We start from the raw sequence: 16,101 nt of genomic DNA, 5'->3' as shown, positions 1-16,101 counted from the left end.
TTTATTTGGCCACAAAGACTTCTCTGCCTACACAATTCATTAGGACTTACATGAACTCAAGGATGTTTTGCTCTAGGTGACTGAAACCATGAAACCCCCGCCCCCCCAATAAATTTTTAGTACTTTGATCTAGACATCAATTAATAATTTGACAACCTCAGGAATAAGCAGGACTATTTCTCAAACCACAATAAAAGGCTGGACACTTTTTTTTCTAATTCTTTCTAGGTTTCTATAAAAATGTATATCAAAAACCTGAATGGGTAGATACAAATATTTGTCAGATGGGTCGTTCCACGAAGAGTGCCTTTTGATATTAAGTAGCAATTATTAATTTTAAAAGCCCGTTCTACTCAATGAAGTGCCCTTTAATATAGACGGCATGGAGAATTCAATGAATCAGATTTTTAATATGAATAAAGGCTTGCTAAATTCATCATTTTGACATGTCCCTCTGCCAACCCTGTGTCACTTCTAGGAAGACTTCAACCCATGTAATCCAAACATTTCTCCATTGTACATACCTAGTTATTTTACGTCAGTTCTGAAGATTATATTTATTTCATTTGATTAGTGATTCATTCACATCTGTCCCTCATTTTAAGGTCAACCCTCTAGTTTTAATATGGTGAAACTATTCATTTAAAATGTATTTTTCAAAAGAAACATTGAACATCAAATAATAGTGTAAAAACTTGTTGGGCCGTTTTCTGTTTTGTGATAGAAAACGAACGGGTTTCAATTGCCACTCCCTGTTGCACACAAGCTTCCATTCCCCCTGTCACGAGAGGATTTATGGCTGATTTAAAAATGACCGTCAACCCTGATACCGTCAACCCTGATACTTTATTTGGCATTTAATAGGCACTAACTATAGAATTTTTAAAAATGTAACCTATTGGAATGGCAACATGTGTTTTTTATGAAGTTGAACATGTGCTCTTTAGGACAGAATGTCAACATTTTGTGAAATCACAAGTTACACTTCTAAAAAGGCACCGAACTGGTGGAAGGACCCAGATACTGTAGAGGTAAGATTGTAATTGTCTACTGATTCACAACACAGAATCTGTGTTCAACAGAACCTGTTGTAAATAAGTAGACAATCATAATGTAGAACTGGTCTGAAGGAGTAATGGTAAGAGATTACAATATTGTGCCACAACGATTCGATTTTGAAAAAATTTATACTGAAAATACCAAAGAAATAAAATTATTCAAGTTTAGTATTGTCATTAAATAATCTTAAATATAATACAATAATTTATTCATATCTATCAAGCTACAAAATCATAAATATTTGTGTGCTGTATTCTCTTGAGTCATAACTACCTGTACTTCCCTTCTCACTGGTTCATACTAGCCCCCACCAGTGTCCCTCCCTGAGATGTGTAGGGCATGGCCTGTCCCAGCTGAGAGAGCGGGTCTGCTCCAGTGGTGGTGGCCACATGGCAGGGGTCTGCGCTCCAGGGTCCTAAGGGCCACCTCAGCAGCAAACGTGGCCCCCCTCCCTGCCAGGCAGACACAGGCTGAGTCTGGGGCTAGCGCAGATGCAGGTTGGCAGCCAGAGCTCCTCCTCCACAGGTTGTCTCTCTGGCCACTCAAGGCTCCTGTTGCAGTCAGAGCAGATCTGAGACAGAGCAGAGGCAGACAGAAACAGATTATTCAAATAAGATACCTACGATAGTCAGCCTCAGAGCTCAGTGTTACTATTGGTATGTTGGCATCACCATGGACCTTAAGTTTGCATATTTGTCATCATGAATATTATCCATATAATTACTGTTAATAAATGACTCATGAGGTATCATTCACCTCCCGCTGCAGAAATACTGCCAATCATTCCCCTACCTAATACTATCCCACTGTGTCCTCTGTTGGTGAGTTGGTACACTACTGAACAGCTCTCCTGCTGCTAGCTTGTCTCTGCTCTGATACTGGCTCTGTTCTCTAAACTGCTGGGTCTCTCTAGAACTCTCCTCTTGGTGTGGGGCAGGGAGGGTCTCCCCACTGTAGGGGAGGAGAGGGCTGATGGTGGTCAATGGGTCAGAGTGGAGAGGATCTGCACTACCCACCTTAACCATGACCTCTATTGACTACAAATAGTTTAGCTCCATCTCGCTGCATATATCCACATCCTGTCTCATTACCTGATGGACCAAATGTTGATGGCTCTGTTCGTCAACAGCCCTCTAACCAAATGCAAATTCAGTCTGCTTATTTTGGTAAACCTTCCACGATGTCCCAATCCCTGTTAAGCTTCTTGTTGACCGCGTCTGCCAGCTTTGTGTACACAACTGGCTCCTCAGATATTCCAGTCGCATCGTTAATGTGTGCCCTTTTGTGCCGTTTCAGTCCTCTGGGATAAAGAGGCTCACAGATGCTAAATTATTCCAACACAGATAATTAGACGAAGAAACAATCACAAGTATGAATAATAATCTGCATTGGGAACATTAGAACTTTTAAAACATGGGAACAGGGGGGGATTTTGGGCACCAAGGGAAATGAGCTTATCAAATAAAGCTTGGCAAATGTGCAGTGAATGAAATAAGTCAATAATTTTAATGTGAGAGAGGAGCCCTGAGGAGAATAAATAAGCAATCGCCACATCATGCAGGGAGAACAAATGAGCATGGCGCACAATTAGGCAAGGTCACATTCTGCTGGAGCTGTGAGCACGGGGTGCGCTAATGAGCTCCCTCTCTGTGTGTGTGTGTGTGTGTGTGTGTGTGTGTGTGTGTGTGTGTGTGTGTGTGTGTGTGTGGTGTGTGTGTGTGTGTCTTTAGGGAGGAAGGAAGAGTAAGCAATCCAAACCCCTTTCCATCAAAATTCTGATAATGTACAGGCTCCTTTAAGAAAGACAGATAAGCTAGGTGGTAATTCAGGCGAGGGACAGGCTTGAAAGTGAGAGGGCTTGTAGAAGAGAGAGGTGGGCTATCAGACAATCTGGCATCTGGGCCAAGTAGACATGTAGGCAGGCAGTCAGTCAGTCAGACAGACAGAGCAATAGGCAGGTGTGTCAGCCAGACAACAGGCTGTTCAGTAGGAGCCACGTCACAGGCTTTCAAAGGAAAGTCAAAGTTATTAACTATTCAATCACATGAAGGGGAGGTGAAGGTGTGAAAGGTTGCAGACCAAAGCACTTTCTCTCCCGCGCATTAAGCGCCTGGTCCAGCGCTCCGGTGCTCTGAGTGGAAGAGAAATAGATTGCCTCCCAGGAAGACGACTGCTCACACAGTCTCTTTTCACCTTTTTCTCCTGTAATAACTGCAATCTGCTGTGAAAATCTAATCCCAAGTACCATTTACGCTGCATCTAGATAACTTCTGCTTGGGAAAGCGTACGACATGAATATTTCATTCGCTGATATCCAAATAAACAGCACAAGCCATCAATCAGCCGGCCTTCTAACAGGAAGTGAACTGGAAAGGGACATTGATAATGAACACCTTGCGTAGAAGGAAATGCACATCTCACATCAGCTGCATGCCTTTATTTCTGCTACTGGCCATTAGGGCTGGGAATGGCCCGGCATCTCACAACACAATATTATTGTGATACTTAGGTGCCGATTACGATATATACTGCGATTCTATATGTGTTGTGATTCGGTATTTGTGATTTTATTGTGATTTGATGTTCCAATCATATTGCTCACCATATGTCTGCTGCAGTGACAAGAGTCACGAGAAAATGAAGTTTGATCATTCATGGAAATAAAAAGTGCTGAATTTGTCTTGGCTCCCACATTAAAAAGATGAAGGAAATAAACTGCGTTTTGGTGCAGGTACAGTCAACTAGAATATCCTGATATGTAACTGTATCGATATGCATCCTAGTCATCCTGATCTACAACACACTGCAGTGTACATAGCCCGTACAATCACCAGTGTACAAACACTTTAAATGTGGATAACCTGACCCGTATGGCATATTCATGACAACCAATCAGGCATGAATACTGTCCTCCATTTAAGTAATAGCTATATTCTGGCCATTAAAGTCAGATACGGCTGCATCCCCCTTTCCTCTCCTCTCCTCTCCTCTCCTCTCCTCTCCTCTCCTCTCCTCTCCTCTCCTCTCCTCTCCTCTCCTCTCCTCTCCTCTCCTCTCCTCTCCTCTCCTCTCCTCTCCCTGGCCTAATTCTCCCTCCTCAGTGGCGGATAAGAAGGATCAGCAGTCCATCCATATGCACACATATCTATGGAGTGGATGTCAGGTCTCAGCTTGGCTCTAGCGCTGAGAGCCCTGGTAATGACACTTAATGAAAGCTGGGGAGCAGAGCCAGGCATGCGTAAGGAAGGAGAGGCCCAGTGTCCTCCCCCAGCACCCTCCTCCTCCCCCCACCAGCCCTGCTCAGGCCCTCAGACACCATAAATAAACAAAGGCGGTGCGTACACGAGAATGGACGACTGTTCCCTCGGCTCCTCTCATGCCATTCACTTATTTATCTATTTATTTGTATTTACTCTCTCTGGCTGCTTTTAGAGCTCCTCTGTGTTCTCCCAGCTCCCTACAGGCTTCCTGGATGTCCTGGAACATTAGCTGAGTGAAGTCGCAGTCATCCAGTGGGCCTTTATGGGCTGAGTTGGCATCTGCCCTCCATTGGTATCAGGCAAGGCAACACGCACAACGCACGCACACACTTATTAGGGTACGGTACTCTCTCCAGAGCAATGTCCATCCTCAATGCCTCAGTGCTCCTCAACTACATATTGCAACTTTTTAAATGTTTTTTAACACTCAGCCAACCAGTGAATTTTTTCCAAAGCATGCCAACTATTCTTTCAAAACAGGTTTAAAGTTCTAAAGGGCCTTTTGGTACATTACCCACCTTGCATAAGACATTTGAGAGAGATCAGTGTGGTGTGCTGTAAGTGACAGGATGAGGTTAGGGACATGATGAGTGTTGAGGTTCCGTTATCAGAGCAAACAGGGAATGATGGGATAGAATGGATCCCACTCACTACAAGCCTCTAATCAGCACAGTCAACACAGGGCTCTGATTGGGTTCACAACCAGTCTAGTCTCTTTCTCTCTCCCTCCTATCTCACACTCACCAAAAGTAATCCCTCCAATCAGTCCTAACTTTACCGCATTGCAATTTAGGAGGAAATCAGACGGGAACGCATTACAGGGAAATGCCAGTGAGCACAGGACTGGCTTACTTTAAAGCGAGGAGGTATAGGCAGGGTGAAATGAGACGGCTTCAACTGTCAAACAACCATATGGAACACAATTTCACCAATAAATCATCTTTTCTCAGCATCACATATAAAATGCAAGTTCAATTTTAAAAAGATATAGTCGGTCCCATGGCAATGTGTGGGTGATGTCTGTCTGAGTGTCTGAAAACGGATACGACTAGGACATGTCTGGCCCAGAGGAGAGGAGACCGTGTCCTTGGATGGCTCTGTCTGTCCGTCCGTCTGTTGGGATGATCGGCCATGATAGGAGGCCAGACTAGAGGTCATCTCTAAGCCCTCCTCCAGTCCTCAGTGTCAGAGCACCTGGCCTTTGATTACCACCGTCCATAGCCACCTCTAGGATTTCCTGCCTGACTGCACAAATGTATCTTCGGTGTTAACAAGCTGCAGTGGTCCTGTGGGGCAGGAAGGGCTGGTGGCGTCTGGGCCCAGGCGTGGGGAGACTGCAGTGGGGGGGGGGGGGGGGTCACCCAGGGTGAGGAGGGGGAACTCGGGAAAAGCGAAACTGTTCTACTCTGGGAGATGGGGAGTGGCTGAGACAGGCTGTGCTGCATTAGAGGGGTGTGGGGATTTGAAACACCAATCTGCAGGCTTCTCAGAGGCTCTCAGGCCACTGATTTCACAGCCGGACGACACGGACCATTAGCCCCCAGAAACACAGATGCTAATCCCAGAACAACAGAAATCAACATGGCTGCCAATAGCTCTTATGAGTTAGACGGGCTCCTGCTCTTAACCAATACTGTCTGAGATGTGTTGGTGATTGTTGCTATTGACCCATGTCTCAGCTCTACTCTAGAAACACACAGAGAGGAATTCACTCAGTCCGGGAAGTCACTGCTTTGTCACTGATGCTGTCTCTAGAGCCCCAGCAAAGAAACTAGTGAAGAGTTAGAGGACATGTAGTCATTTGCCTCGTATGGACCTGCTGCAGCTTGTTCCTGGAGAACTGGGAAGTTGCCAAGCCCACAGATCCAGTGTCTCAGGTCAGTGCCAGTAGTACAGTACTCACTCTGTGTGGAGCAGCTGGACGGGAGGTCTGGTCAGGGCACTGCGCTGGCCACTCATACTGACTTGAGGCCTGATACAAAAACAAGTGACATTACTCAATAGAAAGGAACAATGCTCTTCAATTGGTGTTGTTTTTTATAGTATATCAGGGTTGTAAATGTGTGGAGGTCTAACAGTGTTATCCAGTGTGTGTAACTGTGTATGGTACGTACTCTGAACCTCTCGGCTTCCATCCTGCTCTCTTCCAGCTCAGCCTTCAACCTCTTCATCTCCTCCTGCAGACCCTTGCCTGTCGACAGGGTGAAGACGGGGTTAATGCTGCGTAGTGAATGTAGAGTAGAATGTGACTGGGAATCAGTGTGTGTGTGGAGTTAGGTATGCTCTTACTTCTGCTCCTTCACCCACTGGTTGACGGTGGTTATCACCAGCTCACTCTCCCTGTGTAGAAGAGAACTGTCTGAATGAGCATTACCCAGAGACTGGCGCAACACGAGATGGGGGGGGGGGAAGAGAGAAGGGAGGTAATGAGAGTCTACAACTCTAACAGTGTCTATCTGACATACCTGGAGGTTTAAGGGTTCACTACCTCATTAGCTGCTGTGCTGTACTTGTGCTCCATGGAATCGTGCTGTGAGTGTAAGGCCTCCACCTGAACAGAGACACATGAACAAACCCCTGCTGCACATCCTAATGGCTATACAGCTCATTTTTCATTGAGAGGTGATTACTAACTATGCTGTTTGGCCTTTCTGTGCCAGTGCAAAGTGTGAGGATATGTGTCATAACTAGAGCCAAGAGGTTTTCATGAGCACATCAATTGACCAGGAAAACTTTGGGCCTAGTTACACAGTTAGGCAGTAAGGCTTCCGGGTATTATAACGGCCCAGAGTTTTTCCTGATCAGGTCACATGGTCAGCAAAACCTCCTATCCTTAGTCATAAACCCTACCAGAATGTCCCCAGAACCCATTGTGTAAGTGTGTGTCTGACCTGGGCCACCTTGGCATGCTAGTTCTCCCTGAGAGAAGCCATCTCCACCTTAATCAGCACCACCTCCTTCTCCAGGGCTACCAGCTGCTCCTGGCCCCAGCACCGAGACCTCCCCATCTGGGCACTCAGCTCTGCCAGCCTGCCCTCACAGGATCGAGTCTAGGTGGGAGAGGGATGATACCTGTCATTGGCATTTCCTAATATCATTTTTGTTCTCATTTCTGAAAACTGATGAACCTTTTAAATGAATGGTGAACAGCAACATATTCATGAGGGTTTCCTATAACCCTGCCCATGTAGGAAACTGGGAAACGATAGTTCATTACATTGTAGTGAACTCCTCCATAAACATCTCCTTCTAGTAACATTGTCCTGTCAGTCACATTCATTTGACTCTAAATCACTCTGAACAATGCTTGCGTATGCTAACATGCATGTACATGTTGAGCCACTACATCAAAGAACTGGTCACCATAAAAATACATGTTTTTCTTTATAGGAACAATGTGAAGGACAGCAGTAACCAGTCCTCCCTAGCCACATCCCCCGCTCTATACTCTGCCTGCTTGGCTGGGACACACTGAGGCCGTGCAGTGTTCACATCCCCACTACAATGACCTTTCCACAAGCCCAGGGAACACGCAATGCAGAGGAGAGGCAATACATGTAATGAAAGAAGCAAAGGCAATTAAAGTGGTGTGTGTGTGTGGGGACTGGAGGCTCCAAACTGCAGTACTGCAGCTCTGTATTCCCCCTAACCCCTGTGTGACAGTATGGCAACCCCAGTCTGGTCATCCTCTTGCTGCGTTCACCTGCTAATCCGTGCAAAAGGACAGCCGTGCACACACACGCATAGAGTATGTAGATACACATCAAGCACATACACCAAACAGGTTACATGCTGTACAAACACACTAATGTTAACACATTCACACACACACACACTCACATTTAGGTGTGTGAAATAAGTTGCTCTCCCCCAGCCCTCCCCAGAACCCAGCCATACCACACAGCCAGAGACAATCATTATACCCTTCCTCTGATCCCATCGAGCAACCAGCAATTATTTCTAAAAGTGGAAAGTAAAAACTGACAAACACACACACACAGCTGCACATATTCATTTTGTGGGATGGGTTGTGTGGGGAGGGTGCAACTCACACATCATTTTCTCTGGCGGAGTTTGCTGACCGCAAAATGACAAGGATGCTCTTCCTAAACCAATTAAGAGGGCAGAGCGCCGCTGTTACCATGCAACATTGACAGCACTTAAGAAGGATGACGTGAGACCACAGCGATGAGCCACAGAGATGTGCCCTCGGCTAAACACACATACAAACACATTGTAGAGGTTTGGCACTGCAGAGCAAGCACACACAGCTCTTATGTGCCTGTGTACACAAACAAAGTGCTTCGGATTTGTCACAATACAAACACAATGCTTAGACTATTTGAACCATAACACCTCAGACATTTTCACTTGAAAACCTGTTACTACATTTCTGCACTGTATGAGTATCTCAGTTAAACTGTTAAACTGACTATTATGTGAGGCAGTTCCTCTAAGCAAAACTGTGTGTTTAAATATCTGCGTCTTTGCAAACTCTTTCTGTATGTACAGTTGAAATCAGAAGTTTACATACACTTAGGTTGGAGTCACTCCACAAATTTCTTGTAAACAAACTATAGTTCTGGCAAGTCGGTAAGGACATCTACTTTGTGCATGACACAAGTCATTTTTCCAACAATTGTTTACAGATTATTTCAATAATAATTCACTAGATCACAATTCCAGTGGGTCAGAAGTTTACATACACTAAGTTGACTGCCTTTCAACAGCTTGGAAAATTCCAGAAAATCATGACATGGCTTTAGAGGCTTCTGATAGGGGCGGCAGGGTAGCCTAGTGGTTAGAGCGTTGAACTAGTAACTGGAAGGTTACAAGTTCAAATCCCCGAGCTGACAAGGTACAAATCTGTCGTTCTGCCCCTGAACAGGCAGTTAACCCACTGTTCCTAGGCCGTCATTGAAAAGAAGAATTTGTTCTTAACTGACTTGCCTAGTTAAATAAAGGTAAAATAAATAAATAAATAAAAGGTTTCTGATAGGCTAATTGACATAATTTGAGTCAATTGGAGGTGTACCTGTGTATGTATTTCAAGGCCTACCTTCAAACTCAGTGCCTCTTTGCTTGACATCATGGGAAAATCAAAAGAAATCAGCAAAGACCTCAGATTTTTCTATTTTAGACCTCCACAAGTCTGGTTCATCCTTGGGAGCAATTTCCAAACTCCTGAAGGTACCAAGTTCATCTGTACTAACAATAGTACGCAAGTATAAACACCATGGGACCACGCAGCCGTCATACAAATCAATAGTACGCGTTCTGTCTCATGAAGATGAACGTACTTTGGTGCGAAAAGTGCAAATCAATCCCAGAACAACAGCAAATGGCCTTGTGAAGATGCTGGAGGAAACAGGTACAAAAGTATCTATATCCACAGTAACACGAGTCCTATATCAACATAAACTGAAAGGCTGCTCAGCAAGGAAGAAAAGGAGGAAGAAAACTGCTCCAAAACCGCCATTAAAAAAACAGACTACGTTCTGCAACTGCACATGGGGACAAAGATCATACTTTTTGGAGAAATGTCCTCTGGTCTGATGAAACAAAAATAGAACTGTTTGGCCATAATGACCATCGTTATGTTTGGAGGAATAAGGGGGATTCTTGCAAGCCGAAGAACACCATCCCAACCATGAAGCGCGGGGGTGGCAGCATCATGTTGTGGGGGTGCTTTGCTGCAGGACGGACTGGTGCACTTCACAAAATAGATGGCATCTTGAGGAAGGAAAATGATGTGGGTATATTGAAGCAACTGCTAAAGACATCAGTCAAGAAGTTAAAGCTTGGTTCTTCCAAATGACCCCAAGCATACTTCCAAAGTTGTGGCAAAATGGCTTAAGGACAACAAAGTCAAGGTATTGGAGTGGCCATCACAAAGCCCTGACCTCAATCTTACAGAACAGAAAAAGTGTGTACGAGCAAGGTCTACAAACCTGACTCAGTTACACCAACTCTGTTAGGAGGAATGGGCAAAAATTCACCCAACTTATTGTGGAAGGCTACCCGAAATGTTTGACCCAAGTTAAATCATTTAAAGGCAATGCTACCAAATACTAATTCCCACTGGGAATGTGATGAAAGAAATCAAAGCTGAAATACGTCATTCTCTACTATTATTCTGACATTTCACATTCTGAAAATAAAGTGGTGATCCTAACTGACCTAAAACAGGGAATTTGTACTTGGATTAAATGTCAGGAATTGTGAAAAACTGAGTTTAAATGTATTTGGCTAAGGTGTATGTAAACTTCCGACTTCAACTGTGTGTGTGTGTGTGTTGTACATGCAGAATCTATGGGGGTCTGAGAGAGAGCTCTCATTATCCAATCAGCTTTAGGAATATAGCCCCGCACACACAGAAAGGGCACTGCTACAAGTCACACCTCTTTTGTCTACAACAGAACCTGCTCTCTCCTGTAGTGGTCAATTAGTGTACAGCGCAACCTGTGGAGGTTAAGTCTCTACTTCAGAGGGGCTGTGTGCTCCACACTAATGACCAGGCACAGTGTTCATTTCCAGCCCTGGGTATATATTACACTAGATAACCCCCTTTGCTATTATACAACACATAAGGTTGAAAGATTGAGCCATCACACTTGTAATCATGTGATGGTGTAAGTGGTTGGCTACAGGCTGTAACAGTCTGGGATTTAATGTGAGGCTATCTGGTCCATGACCTAATGGTTGGCAGTTGGCAGTGTCAGATCTAGAACCAGATCAGTGGTTATTGGATATTGACAATGAAATGAATGGTTATTGGTTAATTGCCATGAGGATGAATGGAAATGTTGATGTGTAGATCCTTCTCTCTCACCTCGTCCAGTGTCTGCTGGCAGGGCGTAGTCTGTGGAGCTCTGCAGCCAGCTGCCTGGTCCTCTCCTCCTGGCCCCCTCTCTCCTCTGACAGCTGGGAGCTCCTCTGCTGCAGGCGGGACAGTTCACTACGTAGACCTGCAGCCTCACCACTCTGCTCAGCCAGCTGAACAGTACCACCACACGCACAGCCGCACACCACAAAACAAACATCCACACAAAATATACATTGTTAGTCCCACTACACATTATTTCCTCCACAGTCATTAACCTAAAACAAGTTGAGAGTTAATGTCATTGTTTTAACGTCAGTATTTTCAATACATGCCTGACAGAGTACCTGTGTGTAAGCAGGGCACGCACCAGCTCCAGGCTCTCTCTATGGGAAGCCTGGGTGAAGGCCAGCTCCAGTCTCAGCTCTCTGAGGCTGTGTTGTGCTGCTGCTGTGTCCCTGGTCCCCTGCCTGCTGCTGGCCTGGGCCTTCTCTACACACTCCCTCAGCCTGGACACTGTCTCCTGAAAGACGCTCATCTGGAGAGAACACACACGGAACATGGGCCCCAAACTACACACATAATACACTCAAAATATGGACAGTATGTGATTGTGACCTCTGACCTCTTGGCTGTGTCTCTAGGCCCTCCCTGCTCTCCAGCTCCCTCCTTCACTGCTGCAGCTGAGCCTGGCAGGCTGTCTGTTCCTCCTGCAGCCTCTGGGTGGTGCTCTGCAGCTCTACCACACGCTCCTGCAGGCACCCCACAGTCCTCTCCCGCTCCTTCAGCTGTAGGACAGACAGCAGACACACCCCTATCAGAGCTCCCATCAGGTGTGTGTGTCACTGTGTGTATATCAGGCTCAAAGATAGATGGGACTAAATCTGACAATCGCAGCGCCATTTTAGCTCTCTGTTCCAGGATTAAGTCACATGGATGGGCAAATAGATGAGAGATCTGCACTTATATGCATGACAGATTTAAAATTGGGATTAAGGAGATTCATTTCAGGCCGTAATTGAGTGGGAAACTTTTTGATCAGATTGATTTAACTTTCTAAAGATATGAATTATGTGCTTCAATTTAATTTCCTAGCAGCTGAACAAATTAGCAGCAAATTGCCGCGCTTCAGGCTTGTATCCCTTTGGCTGGTGGAAAACTATTATTTCAAAAAATTCATGACGTGTGTAGATCTGACTCGTTTCTCTTGCTTCCTTTGGGGTTAAAAAATAATTACTATTTTTGAAACACAAATTCAGAGACGGAAACTAATTCAATTTGCGAGCATGGCTGGAGGGGGAATCTGAGTGGATTGTAGATGTGTAGCCAGGCTTCAGTCAGACACTATGTGAGGAGAAGACGCACTCCTGATGAATGGAAAAACACGCAAAGCCAAAAAATGCCTCTTGAAACTTTTAACTGTCAGCAAGCACAGGTTAAATTCATGACGTTCACTGACACTAAATTATTTGTGTTGGAATATTGCCTTTAGTCATAAATCAACAGACAAACACTACAGTATAATTAACATTTGTTGGTTGTGTGAGTGTGACATGCATTTGCAATATGTGTGAATTTATTGACCGCATATTTGTAGTTGAGCGCTAGCTTTTGGATACATTAGTATGTGTGTGAAAGCACCTGGTTGAGTGCTGAGTTGTTGACTGCACATGTCTAGTTGAGTGCTAGTTTTATATACATTATAAACTGGTTGGTTCAAGCCTGAATGGAGATTGTCTGACAGCAGCGGTATATCAGACCGTATACCACGGGTATAGCAAAACATTTAATTACATTGGTAACCAGTTTATAATAGCAATGAGGCACCTTTGGGGTTTGTGGTTTATGGCCAATATACCACGGCTTAGCCGTGGTATATTGGCCATATTCCACAAACTCCCGAGGTGCCTTAATGATTAATTATAGTGTTTGACTCTACCTGGCTGTGAGCTAATTCCATTCTGGTTCTGAGCTGGTTTCTCTCTGACTCCAGTCGACCCTCTCTCTCCCTGGCCCCCTGGTTCCTCTTCTGCAGCTACTGCTGCCTGGCCTGCTCCTGGGACAGCTCTGCCCGCAATGCCTGGCTGGCATCAGCCTGCTCCTGCAGCTAGAACACAGAGACAACCAGTCAACCAACCGACCACACGTTTACAGGCAATATTCTGAGGTTAGGCTACATTTACATTTTTAGTCATTTAGCACAGGGGTTCCCAAAAGTTTTCACTCGGGGGCCCCCCTTCCAGCTTTGGTTGAACATCCCGCTCCCCACCTGCGCATGTGCAACGTCTATTTCTATGGGCACAAGCACTGTTCATGACAAACGATTCACACCCCTCTTGTTGGTGGAGAGAACTTTGCAGGTGTAAAGGCGAGACACAGATGCAGAAACAGGAGGCAGATGGTTGGAGTTTAAGATGTTTAATAAATCCAAAGGGTTTAGGCAAGAGAATGGTCGTGGACAGGCAAAACCAGTTCAGTGTTCAGGATGTTCCGAAGGGCAGGCAAGCTCGAGGTCAGGGCAGGCAGAATGGTCAAGCAGGCGCGTATGGAGTCCAGAAAACAAGCAAGGGTCAGAACCGGGAGGACTAGCAAAAGGTGAAAAAGGCCAAGCAGGAAACTGGGAAAACCGCTGGTAGGCTTGGACATACAAGACAAACTGGCACAGAGAGACAAGAAACACAGGGATAAATACACTGGCCCAGAGAGACAGGAAACACAGGGATAAATACACTGGGGAAAACAAGCGACACCTGGAGGGGGTGGAGACAATAACGAGGACAGGTGTAACAGATCAGGGTGTGACAAAGCTTATTTCATTCAATTCTACACATTTCGTAATGGGGTGTAAATTTTGCATTTTGCATTTAGTTTTCATGCTAGTGAGGGCCGAGAATCCACTCTCACATAGGTACGTGGTTGCAAAGGGCATCAGTGTCTTAACAGTGCGATTTGCCAAGGCAGGATACTCTGAGCGCAGCTCAATCCAGAAAGCTGGCAGTGGCTTCTGATTAAATAAAATCTTCACAGAACCTCTTGTTGCAATTCCGATGAGGCTCTCTTGTTCAGATATCGGTAAGTGGACTGGAGGCAGGGCATGGAAGGGATAACGAATCCAGTTGTTTGTGTCACCCGTTTTGGGAAAGTACCTGCGTAATTGCGCACCAAACTCACTCAGGTGCTTTGCTATATCACATTTGACATTGTCAGTAAGCTTGAGTTCATTTCCACACAAAAAAACTCATACAATGATAGAAAGACCTGTGTGTTGTCCTTGTTATGCAGACAGATAAGAGCTCCAACTTCTTAATCATAGCCTCAATTTTGTCCTGCACATTGAATATAGTTTTTTAATAAAAAATGTATTTCACCTTTAAGCTAGTTGAGAACAAGTTCTCATTTGCAACTGCGACCTGGCCAAGATAAAGCAAAGCAGTGTGACACAGACAACAACACAGAGTTACACATGGAGTAAACAATAAACAAGCCAATAAAACAATAAACAAGTCAATGACACAGTAGAAAAAAGAAAGTCTATATACAGTGTGTGCAAAAGGCATGAGGAGGTAGGCAATAAATAGGCCATAGTAGCGAATAATTACAATTTAGCAGATTAACACTGGAGTGATAAATGAGCAGATGAGGTGATAGTTGCGGAGAGTCCCTGTAATCCTAGATTCAGATCATTCAGGCAAGAAAAAACATCACCCTGATAGGTCAGTCGTGTGAGAAACGTCATCAAGCGGTCAGAGAAGTGAAAATGATGGTCAATAAAGAACACTTTAAGCTTGTCTCTCAGGTCAAAAAAACTTGTCAATACTTTGCCCTTTGATATCCAGCGCACTTCTGTATGTTGTAAAAGTGTTACATGGTCGCTGCCCAGATCATTGCACAGTGCAGAAAATACACGAGAGTTCAGGGGCCTTGCTTTAATAAAGTTAACCATTTTCACTGTAGTGTCCAAAACATCTTTCAAGTTGTCAGGCATTCCCTTGGCAGCAAGAGCCTCTCGGTGGATGCTGCAGTGTACCCAAGTGGTGTCGGGAGCAATTGCTTGCACGCGCATTACCACTCCACTATGTCTCCCTGTCATGTTTTTTGCTCCATCAGTACAGAGACTAACATGCGCAGCAGCTACGTTTGGCTACATACGGACAGTTAGTGAAATTCCCACAAGAGAGTAAGAGTTAATGTGATTGGATGTTAATTATTTGACGAGGTTACCTGTATTTGACATTGTGTTGTTATTTCGCTGAACACTAGATGGTTTAATTGTATTTTTGGCGAGAAAAACACCTCACCCAAATGTATAGCCCCGTTGTAAAATAAAAATGGACTGTTTTTTTTTGGGGGGGTGTACCCCACGACGGGGAACTTGTTGGTTGGTTTGCTGTATGTGTTAATGTTAGGTCTTACCTGTTTCCGTAGAGTCCTGAGTGTGTCATTGGTGTTGGTCAGCTCTGCCTCCAGCTGCTGAGCCCTCTGCTGGTGTGTGTTGGCCTCCTGCTGAGCACTGAGCTGGGCCTGCCTGCTCTCCCCTGCCTCCTTCTTCAGACTCTCCACCTGGGTCCTAATGCATGCACACGGCCACAGACACACCATCAGTCAGGGGCTCCCAGTCTTTAAACGACCACTACTTTCAAACTGGCATGTTTGATACCTCTCTCTGCCAACGCTACTCCCCACATGCTGTAAACTTTGTTTTCCCTCTTGTCTACATTTTCAAAATCAAAGGGAATTTCATTTATCTTGATGGAAAAAATGTGCTCATTTGAGAGTAATGCGTGTGTGTTTGTGTCTGCCAGATTTAATCTGAGCAGGCAAGCCTGAACATTTAATGAGAGGCCGTTGCACTAATTCTGGCTGTGCGGTGCTTTGCGGTGTGGCATGGTGTAGTGGGGTGAGCGTTGGGCTGATGGGGCGCTGGGGCTTGAGTGATGGGATCAGAGCTGAGTGTGTGAG

General features: G+C 45.0%; 1 long non-coding RNA gene across 4 annotated transcripts; it reads right to left on the bottom strand.

Annotated features, from left to right (window-relative positions):
* Positions 1–937: 937 nt before the first annotated feature.
* LOC124033762 lies at positions 938–15,695 on the bottom strand. 4 transcript variants are annotated; one of them, XR_006838446.1, is made up of 11 exons: positions 15,556–15,695; positions 13,082–13,249; positions 11,768–11,930; positions 11,490–11,680; positions 11,152–11,315; positions 7,211–7,369; positions 6,785–6,870; positions 6,609–6,659; positions 6,434–6,510; positions 6,223–6,291; positions 938–1,630 (listed from the first exon to the last, which is right to left on the bottom strand). It is a non-coding gene; the product is annotated as an uncharacterized LOC124033762 (long non-coding RNA). The 4 variants fall into 4 exon arrangements; XR_006838448.1 differs by having other exon boundaries at positions 6,609–6,700; positions 6,808–6,870; XR_006838447.1 differs by having other exon boundaries at positions 6,808–6,870.
* Positions 15,696–16,101: the final 406 nt, after the last annotated feature.

This window comes from Oncorhynchus gorbuscha, linkage group LG04, assembly GCF_021184085.1.
Source record: "Oncorhynchus gorbuscha isolate QuinsamMale2020 ecotype Even-year linkage group LG04, OgorEven_v1.0, whole genome shotgun sequence".
Lineage (NCBI taxonomy): Eukaryota > Metazoa > Chordata > Actinopteri > Salmoniformes > Salmonidae > Oncorhynchus > Oncorhynchus gorbuscha.
This window is presented reverse-complemented; position numbering and strand designations above follow the sequence as displayed.